At 35.6% G+C, this 10,851-nt stretch overlaps 2 protein-coding genes across 2 annotated transcripts in view; both read left to right on the top strand.

The window, feature by feature from the left end:
* LOC404703 (prepro-beta-defensin 3) overlaps positions 1-10,851 on the top strand; it is a 105,385-nt gene that overhangs the window by 10,117 nt on the left and 84,417 nt on the right. The window lies entirely within an intron of this gene.
* LOC106504227 (beta-defensin 104A-like) overlaps positions 1-10,851 on the top strand; it is a 46,441-nt gene that overhangs the window by 10,115 nt on the left and 25,475 nt on the right. The window lies entirely within an intron of this gene.

Consider the following 10,851-nt stretch of genomic DNA (forward strand, 5'->3'; position numbering starts at 1 on the left):
AATGATTGAAAGAACTGGCAGTTATTTTCAAAAGACTTTAATGCTTATTCTTGGAAAGAACAACTCTGGGGGGAGAAGACATGCATATTACCTGTCATATATCTCAGACATTACCATGTTGAAGTCTTGTTCATGCCCAAGGTAGCACTAACCAACGGAAAAAAATTTTAAGAACAACTTAGATTTCTGCTCAATGTAAAGGGAAACATTTTAAATAGTACAAAGTTGAACTTGAGATATTGTGAGTTATGGATCACTGAAATTTATCAGGCATTGGGACAGTCAGTTGACATGTTTATATATAAGGTGTTCATATACTGAATTGGGATAGAGAATAACAATAACAATGATAACAATGATAATATAATAATAACAATGAGAATGAAACAGTGACAATAGTTAACTCCATCAAGAGCCTGGCACTGTTTAAGCTGCCAGTATAAAGAGAGAGAGTTAAACTGTTTAAGTAGTCATTTTTCCCTTCAGTCTTTTAGTAATAGAACCTCTGAGTTTTATCTGGACATGTGGGTCCTTAGCTAAAGATGGCATTTCCTGGCTTTTTGTTTTTGTGTGGCCACATAAATGAATTTGGACCAGTAAAATAGGAATGGAGTGATATGAGGTGTTTCTGTGTAATCTTTTTTTTTTTCTATGTAATCTTTTAAATCGTGGTTTTACTTGTTTTTAATCCCTTCCTCTTAGAGGTTCTTAGAATTAATGACTTAGTCACTTGTTTAGGATGGCAAGGCTTACCTTCCTCCCTAGTCCCAGCATGGCTTACCTGATGGAGAATAGCCTTCTACCCAACCTACTCAACCTATTTTGACTTTTACATGAGAAAGAAATAAACTCTCTTTTTTTGCAGTAAGTAGGCTTAAGTGTTTTTAAAATTAGAGCAAGTTAGCCTCTAATTAATTTAAGAAGTGTCTTAATCTCTAAAGAAACCCTATTATTATTTCCATTTATAGGAAATAAAACAGAATTTATACATCTTATGAGGCCTGGAATTGAGATCAGCCTCAAATATTTTTGGCATAATAGTCAGTGTTCATCATGTCTTTTATTAATCATTAAATTCACTTCCTATGTTGAGGTTCTGTATGATTGTTGTCATAGTCCTAATTTGGTACCCAAACTGTGCTTCTTATTGAAGTCAAATGTATCTGAGGTGAGTTTTGCCGACAAGGAGCTCTTAAGCATCTACTTCTGCAATTGATTTGAATCATTTGGAGTCCTGATGAAAGAGGGTGGAGAGGACAGCTTAAAATTTGTTTTCTTAGACTGGATCTATTTCCTAAACCCCACCTACAACCTCCTTGGGAAAGAGACTGAGGGCAGAAGTTAAGTAACTGACTTTGTAAGAGGTGCTTTGAAACATGAGGGTAATATTTTTCAGCTCTATTCTTTATTTCTAGTCCTGCCTCTTTTCAAAAGTGCAGTGTAGAAAACCACTTCCCAGGAAGCCTTTCCTGTTTTCCCCAGTTACAACCAAGCTTCTACTTTTATAGCTCCTCTTTTATTTTTCATCTTTATGGCACTTATGTGAATTGTTTTGTATCATAGTTATTTGCACATCTTCTTGTTTCATCCATTCACTTTATACATTTTAAATTTATTGAATGACTGTTTATTATTATGGGCAATCTATTTTTGACCAAATCAGAAACAATAGACTAACAAACTCTAAACAAATTAAGAGCAAAGACCATGCTCTAATGTTGACCTCTACTTTACCTCCTCTTATTATAGTTCCCAAACAATTTCTCATAGGTGGTAAACACACATTCAGTGGCCATTGGATAGCTAGCCTACTGAAGCGAGATTGTGCAATAAGTAAGTCTAGAAATTCAGAAACAATGAAAAAGAAATAGACAGGATACTTTGTGATTCATGGAGAACCCCATCAGGAAAGGCTTCATAGTGGAAGAAATGAAGGATAGTTGAGGAGGGAATGGACATAAACATTTATTAGGGATGGAGGCTTCACTGTATTAAGCAAAGAAAACCCATTTCAAAGGACTCAAGGACTTAAAAGCAAACTAATCAAGATATTAATGTTTTAAATGATAAAATTTTCCATCAGTATGTAAGAGCCAGGAAGAAAATCCAAGATAATATAAAGTTAGAAGATTTGTACCAACTAGTGAGACATGAAACTTAGACTTCTTAGACTTTGTAAGAACCTATTATCATAAGTTTAGTTTCATTTGGGCTACAAAGGCTATATTTCTTTAAGCAACAAGGTGTTTGGAGTCTGCCTCTGACATTTTCTTTATTTTAAAACAATTGTTTTGTCATTACATTGCAGCTGGGTCAAAGTTTACAGAATGAGAGAAGAGATCTAAATGTAAAGAGAAGTTTGAACCCCTTTGTAGAGCTTTTAGGGAAATTAAAAGATATGCTTCAGGTTGGAGATGGTCTGGATCAGTGTGGTCTCATTGATTTGTATCTTAGCTTAAGAAGAGATTTCCTTAACTAGTTTGTTCTGGAACGTTTTTAGGACATAGGACTGAATAATGTATTTATTTTTATTTTTATTTTTATTTTTTGTCTTTTTGCCATTTCTAGCGCCGCACTCACAGCATGTGGAGGTTCCCAGGCTAGGGGTCGAATTGGAGCTGTAGCCACCGGCCTACACCAGAGTCACAGCAACATGGGATCTGAGCCGCGTCTGTGACCTACATCACAGCTCATGGCAATGTCAGATCCTTAACCCACTGAGCAAGGCCAGGGATCGAACCCGCAACCTCATGGTTCCTAGCCGGATTCGTTAACCACTGAGCCATGACAGGAACTCCTAATGTGTTTTTTTTAAAACTGAGCTTTCTTATTAAAAGACAGATCCTGAACAGACTACCATCCTTACATTCAAAAGGATTTCTGAGAAAATGTGAGCAAGAAGAATGATGGCAGCAAACATTAGGAAAAAGATTTTCATGACTCCAGAGATGCAGTAGCAGGAAGCTAGCACTTTTATCAAGGGAAATTGATTGAAACAAGTTCTACAGCTCTGAAAAAGTGAGAAGTCAATTTTGGTTTGTAATGTTCATAAAGAATGAACTATTTTCAATGCTCCACTGAATAATGTGTGGGCTGACGGATCAGGTTTTACCTAAATAAACGTTTTGAGAGAGAAGGGCAAATAACTCTGTCTTCCTGCCTGGAATACTCTATTCTACATTTCTGTCTAGACATCTGTTTTTCCTAAGCCTCATTTCAAATACCACCACTTCCATATGGTATATAACTTCCATATGGTCTTTTCTTCTTATCTAAGATTTTACATGCAACTTACTCTTTTATAAGATTCACTCAGCCATTATTCATTGGTACTTGGTATATTAAGTATTTTTTAAAATTATGTTCTAAGAAAAATTTTGTTCCCCATTTATATTCTAAACTCTGTAAAGGAAATAACTTCCTTTTCATCTTTTTCTCTCCATTCATTCCATTCAACAGTTCTTTGTAACAGTAGGTACCCAAAAATATGTATTTGCCTTATTAACTGAGAGCTGTCCACTTAGAGGAATCCATTAATAATTAAGCAATTAGTGAGATATATTATTAAATGTTCAAAATTTTTGCATATGTAAAGTATTATTAGTAAGGATAATAAGGTTATGTTGAATATGACTATATTTTATGGGAATGGCATTCATTCAGCAAATATGTGTTGGATAACAAATACCATGTATATTTGTATGTTACTAAGAAATTTGAATTTTATTCTAAAATCAAAGGAAAGTCATTAAAAGGTTTTGAGTAGGGAGTTACCTGAAAGATTAAAAATCAAATTGAGTTACTTTTCTAATAAAGTGTAGTGAGCTACTTAAAGATGATCCTTTCCATTGATAAGAAATGAAATTCTGGAGGAAAAAAAAATCTACCTGAAGGGTATGAAAATTGAAATAAAGACAGGTGTGTTTTAGAGAAAAGTCAAAACTTGGAAAAATGGGCCAGCACAGAATGAGTTCTCTGATTGCAATATGACATGGAGAAGTTAGAGCTCTAAAAATAAATATATGAAAATAATCTACCGTCTCGCTAAACTTAGGACACAACGATGGGATCAGAAAGTTAGTCATTGCGGCTGGAAAATACTGGAAAATTCTGCCATGACTCTTGCTAACCACTGATCCACATTTTCACAGGAGCAACTCAGAGCAGCCTAGTTCAGGTTAAAAACAAAAACAAAAACAATGAAACTGAGGTTTCAGTTGCTGTTCATCACAGACAAGATAATTTAGTAGTTACTTTCCTGTTTAAAAAAAATAAATTCTTTAGAGAGCATAACATTATGCAGATTTCCCTCAACGTATCATTTACAGTGTTCAGGACATACATGTTGAAATGATCAGACAAGCACTTTAATACATCCATTGTGATATGCTTCAAGCAGTAAAGGAAATATACTAGGAGTAAATTTTTAAAATGGGAAATGATATCAGAAAAATAAAAATGTAAAGAAATACTGAAACTTTAAAAATACAGTATCTGAAAAAATTAACTGAATAGTTTCGATAGTATAGTGAATACGGCAGGATAAAGAGCCAGTGAATCAATAAAAACTATACAATGTGAAGATCAGAGAGAAAAAAGCTTGGAAACAGTAGGCTTTCAAGGACCTGTGGGGCAATATCAAAAGCTGTAGTAGAAAAGTGATTGGATTCCCAGGAAGATAAAAAAATAATTCAAGTACCTGTACAGTTACAAGATTTCTAAATTTCAAACAAAGCAGATGACTACCAACTCTAAATAGGTATAAAAAGTTCCACATGTATACGTTGACATCTCCGGTGAAAACACTAATTATAATGTAAAGATTGATAGCTATAGAGGGAATACATAAATTATAAATTATAATGGAATTCTTAACACATTTAAATCATTTGAAAAAGACAAGAAAGGGGGAGCAGAGGAATAAAAGAGAGAATGAACATACCAATAATAATTGATAAAAATCCAGTAATATCATTAATTATGTAAAAAGAGTAACTGACTAAAATTCTCACTAAGGGAAGCAATAATGATTAGGTAGATTAAGCAGGAAGACAAAACTATGTATTTTCTATAAAGGAAACATTTCTCCCAGAATTTTTTTTCTTTTGAAATAGTTATAAACTCACAATAAATTGCAAAAATGGTACAGAGGGGTCTTCTGTACCCATTACTCAGCCTATTCCAATGGTGACATCATCTATAATTGTCAATCATCAAAGCTAGGAAATAAATTGGCACAGTAAAATTAACTAGACCACAGATTATAAGGACACAGAGAGGTTGAAAATAATTGATGGAAAAACAAAGTATGAAAATATCAAGAGTAAGAAGGCTGGAATGGCAATCTTTCCCCAGATAAAATAGAGTAATATTAGATAGAAAGTGGAATGGTGCATCGGGGAAATAGCAATAATTCATTAAAAAAAAATACAAATTATTAACATGTTCACATGCCAAATGAATGGAAGGGATAAAAAGACAGTTTCACAATCAGAAAAGTTTTACATTAATGTCTCAGCTGTTGATAAAACAGTAGATGTGCATGATCTAAACAACCCTATCACCATGTTGACTAAATTGATATTTATAGAATATAACATAAAACAATTGCAAAATACACATTCTTTTAAAGCACATATGATAATCAAAATGAGTCACATGATAGACCATAAAACAGTTATTGACATACTTAAAACATTTAAATTTAATAAAGTTTGTTTCTTACCACAAGAGGATTAAGTTACAAAGTAATAATAATAAGCTATTTAGGAAATTTCCAAATATAAAGTAACATAACTCTAGATTGTCTGTGCATCAAAGGACAAATGATAAGGGTAATTAGAAAACATTTCACATTGAATATAAAGAAAAAAGAATATGTCAAATTTTATGGGATACAGCAAAGGAATCACTTAGAAATTCATGTCCATATGTTATTTTAGAAAAGTAGAAATATATATACCTCTTTAAGGGGAAATAAGGGCAAATTAGGTCCGAGTATGTAGAAGGAATTAAAGAGGGGTTATCACTACAGACCCTACAGACATTAAAATTGTCAGAGCAGATTACTGTGCACCAGTTATTGCTACCAAGAAAGTAGAGTACCGTGTACTACTTACCAATCCTGGGGAGAACACTAAACACTCTGCTTATTGCATCTTTATGTCAGAATTGTAAGGGAAACATAACACAGTCAAACACTGATGGAACAAAACTTTATTTTTATAGGGAAGAGACAATGTTAGATCAGTTTCAACAGTGAGTATGGGTTCCTCCATTGCCAGTGGGTCTCTCAGGGTAGAACTACATGCACCTTTCTTGTACCCTGTACCCTCCCCTCAGAGGACACATGCAGTAGTGCAGTTGGCCAGGTGCCATATGATGCACATGCTTCAGGCAAAGAGATAAGAGCATTCTGGAGGCCTGAAAGAAGGAGAGATATTCCCACATAAAGTTACAAGTCCAGTACAGGCTGTGTGGGATTTTTATATCATGGTAAGGAATATTCCAAACCTGAAACCATCTTATGTGGCTGAGTAGAGGTCAAAAGACTGCACACATAAGACTGCCATTCCTGGACAAAAAATAGAAAATATTATTAACAACTATATGCCTAAACATTCAGCAACTTATATAAAATAGAAAAATTCCTTCAGAGGTTCAACTTACCAAAATTGACACAAGAACTAGCAGAAAATTTTAATCTATTTCTTAAAGAAATTGCTTTTATTATTATTGAGCAAAGGATGGCTTCTGCTTACAATGTAGAAAGACTGAAGAGCAGCTTCTCACACCACCCAGACACACACCAAAATGCAGAGTGAGCTGCAAATAGTCAAATTTTCTTGAACTCTTCAGAAATCTGAGGGGGCAAGCCAACCATCTATTTTCAAATCTAAGATAAAACAGGCACCTCCAAGAAAGATAAGATGAACACTTGCTTACCTAAAGCAACTTCTATTAGACACTGGTGAAAGGAATTCAGATAGTCTGTAAAGAATTGCCAATAGCAAATGTAAGCTAGAAAGAAAATATAGAATTCCTGGGAGCCACAGACAAAAGGGACATTCACACCAATGTCAAATTCTTCTTACCAGTTGCCCACAAAAATGATAAGAGTATGGAGATTACAGTCTTGAGAATTCATCCATGATGTAGGCTGTGATGAGGGGAATAGTAGGTAGTGTGATAAAGACAGAAAACCCTGAAGATTCCTTTTCCTATATGAAAAAAAAAGCCTTAAAACTCTGTGGGAAGGGCAAGAAACTACTATCAGTGCTTTGAGGGAGAACATGTAACATTGGTTTAAAAAAATTAAAGTTGAGGGGAAAGGACACAAAGCAAAACCCTTCACCCTTGGTAGAAGGAAAGGCATATACATGGGTCTCATGGGCCCCTGGGAGTGAGGAAGATGACTGAGAAGAATGGCAGCAAACTTTTCATCTCATCACAAAACTGTGAAAGCCATAAGAAAATGAAATACCATCTTTTGAATTCACCAGAGAAGCCATCTGGTGAAGTTTTTTGGTTTTTATTATCAACTCTCTTGTTATAGATCTATTTAGATTTTCTGTTTATTCTTGTATCAGTTTTTTTGTGTGTCTTTTTGCCATTTCTTGGGCTGCTCCCATGGCATATGGATGTTCCCAGGCTAGGGGTCGAATCGGAGCCCTAGCCTGTATATATACCTTTACTATATATGGTGAGCCTTGTCATGTGTGGAATTTTTGTTTCCTGTTGCTGTCTTTTCTGCCTAGAGAAGTTCCTTTAGTATTTGTCATAAAGCTTGTTTAGTGTTGCTGAATTCTCTTAGCTTTTGCTTATCTGTAAAGCTTTTGATTTCTCCTTCAAATCTGAATGAGAGCCTTGCTAGGTAAAGTAATCTTGGTTGGAGGTTTTTTCCTTTCATCGCGTTAAGTATATCTTGCCACTCCCTTCTGGCCTGCAGAGTTTCTGCTGAAAAATCTGCCAATAACCTTATTAGGGTTCCCTTGTGTGTTATTTATTTCTTTTCCCTAGCTGATTTCAGTATTTTTTCTTTGTCTTTAATTTTGGTCAGTTTGGTTAATATGTGTCTCAGGGTGTTCCTCCTTGGGTTTATTTTACATGGTACTTGTTGCACTTCCTGGATTTGAGTGAGTGGTTCCTTTCCCATGTTAGGAAGTTTTCAGCTATTATCTCTTCGAATATTTTTTCTGTCCCTTGCTCTCTCTCTTCTCCTTCTGGCACCCCTATAATATGCATGTTGGTGCATTTAACGTTGTCCCAAAGTTCCCTGAGACTCTCTTCATTTTGTTTTCAATCTTTTTTCTCATTTCTATTCTGCATCAGTGATTTCCACTAATCTGTCCTCCACTTCGCTTATTTGTTCTTCTGCCTTCAAGTATTCTGCTGTTGGCTGCTTCTAATTGATTCATTATTTATATAGAGTTGTTTATATTTTTATTTTATTTTTTATATTTTTTATGTATATGTTTAATTTTTATATATCTGTTTCTTTCCCAAGTGTCCTTCTATTATTCCCCTGTGGTTGGAGAGCCTACTTTGTATGGTATCAGTCCTTTTTATTGAGGATGTTTTTTGGCCTAATATATGTATGACCTAACCTGGAGAATACTTCATATGAACTTGAGAAGAATCTGTTTTGCTGATGTTAGGTGGGCTGGGCCATAGATGACTGTGAAATCTCATTCGTTTGCATTGTTCTTCAAATCTTTTTTTTTTTTTTTTTTTTTTTGTCTTTTCAGGGCTGCACCCACAGCAAATGGAGGTTCCCAGGCTAGCAGTCAACTGGAGCTACAGCAGCCAGTCTACGCCAGAGCCATAGCAATCCAAATCCAAGCCACATCTGTGACCTATACCACAGCTAATGGCAATGCCAGATCTTTAACCCATTGAGTGAGGCCAGGGTCGAACCTGCAATCTCACGGTACCTAGTTGGATTCATTTCCGCTGCACCACACCGGGAACTCTTGTTCTTCAAATCTTATATTTCCTTGCTGATCCACTTTCTGGTTCTATCCATTATTGAAAGTGAGATATTGAAGTCTCCTACTATTGTTGTTGAATTAAATATTTTTCCCTTCAATTCTGTTACTGTTCTCTATGTATTTTGGAGCTCTGTTGTTAGGTGCGTCTGTGTTTATAATTATTAAGTCTTCTTGATGGATTAACTCTTATCTTATAAAAGTTCTGTCTCTAGTAGCAATTTTGCCTTAAAGTATCCTTCGTATGCTATTAGTATAACCACTGCAACTTTCTTTTGGTTACTGTTTGCATGGTATATCTTTTCTCATTGTTTACTTTCAGTCTATTTCCTTAAATCTAAGGTGTGTCTCTTGTAAACAACATATAGTTGGATATTTAAAAAAAATTCATTCTGCTAGTATCTGATTGGTGTATTTAATAAATTTGCTTTAATGTCACAGTTGATGAGGCAGGACTTACATCTGCCATTTTGCTATTTGTTTTCTAAATGTTGTATCTTTTTTGTTCCTTTGTTCTTTCATTACTGCCCTATTTTGTGTTAAATAGATATTGCTTGGTGTACATCTTAATTCCTTTTTATCTTATTCCCTTTTATTTAATTCCCATTTATTTTGCTATGCACTGTTGAGATAATTTATTAATTACTTGGGGGTTTACAATTAACTTAAAAAAATCTAGTTTGGATTAATACTAACAATTTCAATAGTAGACAGAAATTTTGCTCCATAAACCTTTGTTTCTTTTCCCCTCACTTGTGCTATTAAAAAGAAGTTGGAGGAGTTCCCACTGTGGCTCAGTGGAATAAGGACCTGATGTCATCTCTGTAAGGATGCAGGTTCAAACACTTGTTTGACTCAGTGGGTTAGGGATTCAGTGCTGCTGCAAGCTGCAGCATAGATCACAGATGTGGCTTAGATATGGTATTGCTGTGGCTATGATGTAGGCCCCAGCTGCAGCTCTGATTCGACCCCTGGCCTGGGAACTTCCATATGCTGCAGGTATGGCCGTAAAAAGAAAAAGAAAAAAAAAGAAGTTGGAAAGTTTTGAAGTATGAGAATTTTTCTTGTTGGCCTTGACAGAGAATGGTGCTACTTTGTGGAAAGAGTCACAGAAATACTAGGCAGCCACTAATTGCTCTGGACAAGGTCCTAGCTGACATCTTGCAAAAAAGCAGCTACCTTAGGCCCACGCTCATAAGTGACTCTATTCTCCCAATAGCCACATGGATTTGGAAGAGGATTTCCTGCCTGAGATGATATCAGAGTCCCAACCAACACCATGATTTCAGTCTTGTGAAACCTTGAGCAGAGAGAAAATCCAGCTATACCACACCCAGACTTCTAACCTACAGAAGTGTGAGATTACATGCGTTGTTTAAAGCTACCAAGTTTGCATAACTTTGCTACACAGTAAAATGAATAAATATAGCAGTGTTACAAGGTAAACATCTTTATGATATGCACAGTTATGTGTTCTTTCAAGACTCTTCTGGAGTCCATTGCGTTCTGCAGTTTCCCGAATGGTTAATATTCTTTCTGGCTGATCTCTTCTGAATTTACTCAACTCCTCTTCTCCCAGAGTTATATTTTAAAATCACTTTCTGGAGTTCCTGTTGCGGCACAGCAGAAACAAATCCAACTAGGAACCATGAGGTTGCGGGTTCAATCCCTGGCCTTGCTCAGTGGGTTAAAGATCCAGCGTTGCCATGAGCTGTGGTGTAGGTCACAGAGGTAGCTTGGATCTGGTATTGCTGTGGCTGTGGCTGTGGCCGGCAGCTGTAGCTCCAATTGGACCCCTAGCCTGGGAACCTCCATATGCCGTGGGTGTGGCCCTAAAAAGCAAAAATAAAATAAAATAAAATAA

The sequence above is a fragment of the Sus scrofa genome, chromosome 15 (genome assembly GCF_000003025.6).
Source record: "Sus scrofa isolate TJ Tabasco breed Duroc chromosome 15, Sscrofa11.1, whole genome shotgun sequence".
Lineage (NCBI taxonomy): Eukaryota > Metazoa > Chordata > Mammalia > Artiodactyla > Suidae > Sus > Sus scrofa.